Genomic DNA, 6,458 nt, shown 5'->3' with positions numbered 1-6,458 from the left:
CACATCTCTCCTGTTCAGACCTCACACAAGGCTCCTGCGACCTGAAGGATATAGGCTCCCCAACCTACCCTGAGGATTCTGGGTATCATAACCTATAATTCCTGTGTGGCCCTCACCCAGAGCCACATAGAAGCTAGAAGACACATGATCACCACATATGATTGAAGATTCTCCGTAGTGTAACACATCCCTTCTCTGTGGCCCTCATCCAGAGGATGTTGAGAGCTGCGGGCCACAGACTTACCATGAGTCCTGAGGATACTTGTTAAAGTAGCTCATCCTTCCTTTGAAGCCCTCACCAAGATGCTACTAGCAGCTGAATTCCACATGGTCACTACACACCCCTGAGGATTCTGGGTAGTGTAACCCACCCTAAACCAAAATCCCCAAACCAAAGTCTCCTGGAGATGCAAGCCACATGCTTACCTAGCACAATGAAGATTCAGATATTGCAGCCAAATCTGCCCTTGTGGCTATAAGCAAGGGATTCTGTGAGCTGCACCACACCGTGGGGTGTGCTCAGCACATCCCTCCTGGGCAGTCCTCATTCAGAGGCTCCTTGGAGCTGAAGGTCACAGGTTCATAAGTCACCACTGATTAATGTGGGTAGTTTAACTCATCCTTGTTGTGCAACCCTCACCCAGAGGTTCCAGAGACCTGTGGGCCACATGATCACTACACACCCCTCAGAATTCTGGTTATAAAGCCCATCCCTCCCGTGTACCCCCCACCCTATGCACAAGCTCTAAGGAGATGCAGAACACATGCTCACTACACACTCCTGAGTATTCTGGGTGGTGCAGCCCATCCTTCCAATGCAGGCTTCTCCCAGAGTTTCCAGGAGCTGTATGCCACCTGCACATGAAGCACCTCTGAGGGTTATGGACAGTGTAAACTATTCTTCCTTGAGAGACCTTACGCAGATGATCCAGGGAGCTGCAGGTCACATGCCTTCCACAAAACACTGAGGATTCTGTGCAGTACAGACAATTTTTCCTTTGCAGTCTTCACCCACTAGCTCCTGAAAACTGCAGGCCTCATGATAACCACTCACCCCTGAGGATTCTGGGTAGTAGATTGCATATCACTTGTGCAGGCCTCACACAGAGGCTATTGGGTGCTGCTGGCCACATGATCACAACACATCTCTCAGGATTTTGTATAGTGTAGCCCAACTCTCCTGAGTGCACCTCACACAGAGGCTCCTGGGACCTGCAGACCACATACTCTAAGGCACCACTGAAGACTGGGGGCAGTGTAAACCATCCTAACTGCTCAAATATCATCCAAATTATCCAGGGAGCTGCAGGGCACATGCTCACCAAAATCCTCTGATAATTCTGGGTAGTGAAGCCCATCCTTCCTTTGTAGGCCACACCCATAGTCTCCAGGGAGTTCAGATCACATGCTCACCATGCACCCTTGTTGATTCTGCATACTACAGCCCATCTCTACAATGCAGTCTTCACACAGAGGCTCCTGGGAGCTGCAAGCCACATGTTCATAAGTCACCCTGAGGACTCAGGTTAGTACAGCCAATTCATCCTCTGCAGCTCTCTCCCAGAGGCAACTGGGAGCTCCATAACCCATGATCACCACAATCCCTTGAGGATTCTAGCAGTGTATCCCCATTGCTCCTGTGTGAGCCTCATGCAGATGCTCCCAGGAGCTAAATGCCACATGCCCACCACACATCGCTGAGGCCTCTTCTGGTTAACCCATCCCTGTTGTGAAACTGCACTCAGAAGATCTAAACTTCCAAAAAGACTAAGCCCCACATTAATGGGATAAGGTTTCCACCCGCATCCTCTAGGTCAGTCACCATGATAGTGAATCCCTTCATACTGACAAAAATGACTCCTGGAACACTCACAGAGGGTAGTGGATTGCTGACCTTGCTCATGTAACATCCAGGAGGCTACTGTCTGGTTGACTGATTCCTCCTTTCACAGGTCTATGAGGCAGCCTGGGCTGGGTCTTTTTGTTGCCATATATAGGCAGAGGATATTCCATCTTCTTTTATTCTGGGAGGGTGAAGAGTTAAAGTCCTAATAAATATAACAATATGAATTTTTCCTTTTAAATCATTTTTATTCTGATCACTTCCTTTCTTCCAACTTTTTTTCCCCCTTTTTGAGGACCCTCAGTGATACTGTTCTATTTTCAGGCAACTTTAATATAAAATAATAGTAAAGAGAGAGCTATTCCTGTGCTTGTGATTTGTCATTGAATCTTCAGAAGGAAAGTTCTTGAAGACATGAGGCTACTCTCTGCATCAGTGATTGACAGCTCTTGGTTGGACCTATTTTACTGACCTTGAACTTACAGGTGTGATGTGCAGAATGTGTCAGTACTGTGAGCTAAAGAGACTTTGGGGTGATAGAACACACTAACATCATTGACGAGAATGAAGTATGTAAGAGAAATTGCTGATGTGCAGATCTGTCCCTAAGATGTATCAGTCCTGATTCTGAATTTTAGGGGAGGAAAACAAATAGAAATTAGGGGATACTCTGCAGGCTGCATGAAGACACAGAATCACAAAGTGCTATTTTCCATCCTTGTCTTGCTCACTATGTCAGATTTTTATGGGTCTGCAGCAATTTTCTGAGGAAAGGGCTCCCACGTTCTGCTGGGAGGGCACTCACATGACCTGTCACTTGGACCTGCATTGTTGGTGTGTCCTGCAGACACCATGGAAGCACTGGCTAGCATTCTGGGCATTGGAGCCCCATCCTGGAGATACAGTCTAGTGTTTTTGCTAGAGGCTTGTGTTGCATGAATTTTTTCCCATTTTTAGGAAATGTATTCTCATCTGTTATTTCTTGACCACTTTTTTAAAATCATAGGTGATTTCTGATGTATCTTGCTCTTATTTTGCCTGGAAGCTTTTTTTTTCTTGATTTTATATTAACACAATATTTACAAAAATGATTTTCACATTATTCATAATTTAATCAAGATTTAATTATTCTGACATTAATCAATAAAAGTATGTTTAAATAGGACTGTCAAATTATGATTACCTAGAACATTGAAAATAACTTTTAATTAGTTGTACTTCTTTAAATGAAATTACATAACCAGTAAAATCATTGTTCCTTAATAAAACACAGTTTAAAATTTGATTTTTTAAAATTTCACTGGATCTGTGGAAAGACAACCTTTGGAAATGGAACTGTTGCAAGTATAATTTGAATAGAGAGGAGCTAAGTATGAAGTGGTTCGAAATTAAACTAACTAAAATGAAGCTGGAGAAAGGAAAAGAGCAAAAACGTTTTTGTGTACATTATTAATTTAGATGTCTCACAAGCCATTCTCCAACATTTAATCATTACAGCATTATGCAGGTGATCTTATTATATGCAATTAATACTAAAGTTGATTTAAGAATAAATTCTGCTTCATGTCTCCCTTCATAATGTCTGTTTCTTCCTTTTTGCTGCATGATCTTATAATTAGTTTCATTTGCACTGTTGGTGCATAAGCTTAATAAAAACACATTTTGAAGTGTTATAACTTAAGGTCTTAAAACAGAATCTCTGTTAAAAGTTAGAATTAGCTGCTGAGGTATAGCTCAGTGGTAGTTTACCTAGCATGCATGCGGTCCTGGGTCCAATCTGAAGCACAGAAACATGTAAAATGATGAATCATGCAATGTGAATGCTACTAGCAGGGCATTTGGTTAAAAAAAATGGTCAAAGTCAGTAAAAGGGTCTTGAAAGATAGAGACTAGTTCCAACATTATTTTATGGAGTTTACTATTTCATTTATTTTTCCCTCAGAATTTGTAAAAAACAAATAGTGAGATTGTTAAGGTTCATAAAATTTGGATGATGTTAGATTTTTGTACTCTTTGTTCTAATTAAATGTCACTTATTTTTAAAAGTTATGATCTTAAAGACCATATTATGCTTCCTAAATACTCTGATAAGTAACAGTTTTATTTTAAATATTATTAGATTTCGGAAGCATGCAAATAGGTTATAAACATCAAAATAATATTACTGAACTCTAATTATATTTAAATTACAAAACTCTTTGTTTAGATCCCAAAGTCATTTTTAAATGAATAATCTTCAACAAGTTAAAATGAAGTAGTTTATTGAACAAGTTTGAAAAAACAACTCAGGTTTCACAATGCAGGAGCACAAGAGCAGAAGGGCAGGGATTCAGGATCAGGAAGCACTTTCAGACAAAACAGAAGTAAGGTACAAAATAGCTCAAATGGTTACAAAGTCAACTTTGCAGGTTTCAACTAGTGTTTGTCTCCTTTGGTAAATTCAGAACTTGCTGCTGTGATTGGCTGGTACTCTCTGTTAGTTACAAGATAATTCTCTTAGGTAGACTTTCAGTCCTCTAAATACTAAAATAGATTGCAAATGGAGGTTCTGTGCTTGGACCCTTCACCTCTTACTAATTCAATATTTTTCAGCCTGTGAGCAGGGCCAAGTAGTTTTGTCCTGAGGCCTGAGATCTTTAAAAGAAGTAAATGTTTTATACTGAGGTAATTGCAAATGCACACTGAAAAGAAATGGTGAACAGACACCCTGTGCCCTTTACCCTGCATTTCAAGGTGACCTCATTTGAAACCCTGTGTTGTGGCCTCATCAGGTGCTGACATCAGCACATTCAGGATGCAGAAGGCCTCCAGTGCTCAGGGCCCCTCCTGTCTCCCTTTCTCTTCACCTCTGTCCCTCCCCAGCCCTGTCACATCCTTAACCTTCGACAGCCTTGAAAAGGTCCTCTCGTCTGTGACCTGGTCACCTCATCTGTGTTGCTTAAGTGGACTCAGGTGGTGTGTTACCTTTCAGATGGTTTCCCAGCATGAGTCTCTGGGAACTCGCCCCACCTGTTTGTGTGAACAGTTCATTTTCTCTTTGTTAAGTCTTGACCAGGTCCATGGTTTTACCAGTCTCTTGACTTGACCATTTGCCCACTCATCTTATTTCTGGAATCCTTATGGCTAAAGACACTTAACACCTCCCTTGTGATTGTATTCTCTTTCAGCAAAGTCCCCTCAAGTCTTTTTGCCATTTTCTTTAAGTTTTTTTTTTGTTGTGTTTCATGTTGAGTTTTTAAAAATATTTTTAGTTGTAGATGGACCTTTATTTTATTTATTTATTTTTATGTGGTTTTGAGGATCGAACCCAGTGCCTCACATGTACTAGGTAAGCACTCTACCATTGAGCCACAACCCCAGACCCTAGATTGCACTGTTTTTTGGAAATATGGGAATGATTTGCATAACCCTATGTCCCAAAGATTTCCCCATTTACTTCAGTTTTGTTTTCCTAAATGTTATGGTTTGGATCCAGAATGGCCCCAATGCTCAGGTGTTCATGTTGCAGTGTTCAGAAGTAAAAAGACTGGATTACAAGACTCTAACCTCATCAAGGGATTAACCCACGCAGTAGATAAATCATGTGAATGGAGCAGCCTGGGTTATAGCCCTGTGGTAGAGCACCTGCCCGCCACATGTGAGGCCTTGGGTTCCATCCCCTGTACTGGCAGAAAATATAAAAATATAATGACTTGGATGGACTTCACTGGGAGGTGTTGAGAATGGCAAGCAGGTGGGGTTTGGCTGGATGAAGTGGGTTCCAGGGTGTGGGCTTGCACATTGTAAGGCCCCTTACTGTCTGTCTGTTTCTCTTTCTGATTTCTGGTTACCAAGAGGTGAGTTGCCTTCTTATTTCATTCCCATCCACCATGAGGTTTCTGCAGTGGAGTTCGCCAACCATGCTCTGATTCCATAAGTCTAAATAAACCTGTGCTCCTCTGAGTTGCTCTTGTCAGTTATTTTGTTCAAAGTTATGGGAAGCTTAGCAACACACTGTGCATCTCACAGTGTTGTGTTTTCTTCCAGGTCTGTGGTCCCCTTTAATTTATGTGTAAGGTTTAAGACAGCTCATTTCCTTTTTGGCAGTGGTTGATGAACTTTCTCCCTGCACCATTGTTGACAAGATCGGACTTCTTTCACTAAATTACTTTCTTGGCTTTGTGCAAAGTCAGCTAACACATTTCTCTTGTCTCTTATTGGTGCTCTGTTCTAATTTATTGTCCCTGTGTCTCTCCCTCTGCCGGTCATCACATGTGGTCTTCATGACCAATGCGATGAATCTGGAAGTCTGGTGAAATAACTCTTCAGCTTATTCTTTATATTCAAAGTATTTTTACCTGTTATATAATATTCAAAGTATTTTAGCTGTTATCTTTCTGCTGTCTTTCAATACAAAGTTGACAGTAATTATGTTTGTGTCTAAAATGCCTTTTTTGATTTTTTTGGGGTGGCTACCAGGGATTGAACTCAGGGGCATATTATCACTGAGTCATATTGTTGTGCCCAGTGGCTCGAGACCCCACAAAGACCACCAGAGACCATGATCAATGCAAGCAACAAAGAGTCATTTATTAGCAAGCTCGAGCCTGGTCCTCCATGCACTCAGTAACCAGTG

At 41.6% G+C, this 6,458-nt stretch overlaps 1 protein-coding gene and 1 long non-coding RNA gene across 4 annotated transcripts in view; one reads left to right on the top strand and one right to left on the bottom strand.

Annotated features, from left to right (window-relative positions):
* LOC306646624 (uncharacterized protein) overlaps positions 1-6,458 on the top strand; it is a 280,420-nt gene that overhangs the window by 102,375 nt on the left and 171,587 nt on the right. The window lies entirely within an intron of this gene.
* The window catches only part of LOC306646654, a 745,829-nt gene that overhangs the window by 730,658 nt on the left and 8,713 nt on the right, over positions 1-6,458 (bottom strand). The window lies entirely within an intron of this gene.

Source organism: Sciurus vulgaris (genome assembly GCF_902686455.1).
Source record: "Sciurus vulgaris genome assembly, chromosome: 16".
NCBI classification, from domain to species: domain Eukaryota; kingdom Metazoa; phylum Chordata; class Mammalia; order Rodentia; family Sciuridae; genus Sciurus; species Sciurus vulgaris.
Note: the sequence above shows the minus strand (reverse complement) of the source record. Positions and strands in the feature narration are given on the sequence as shown.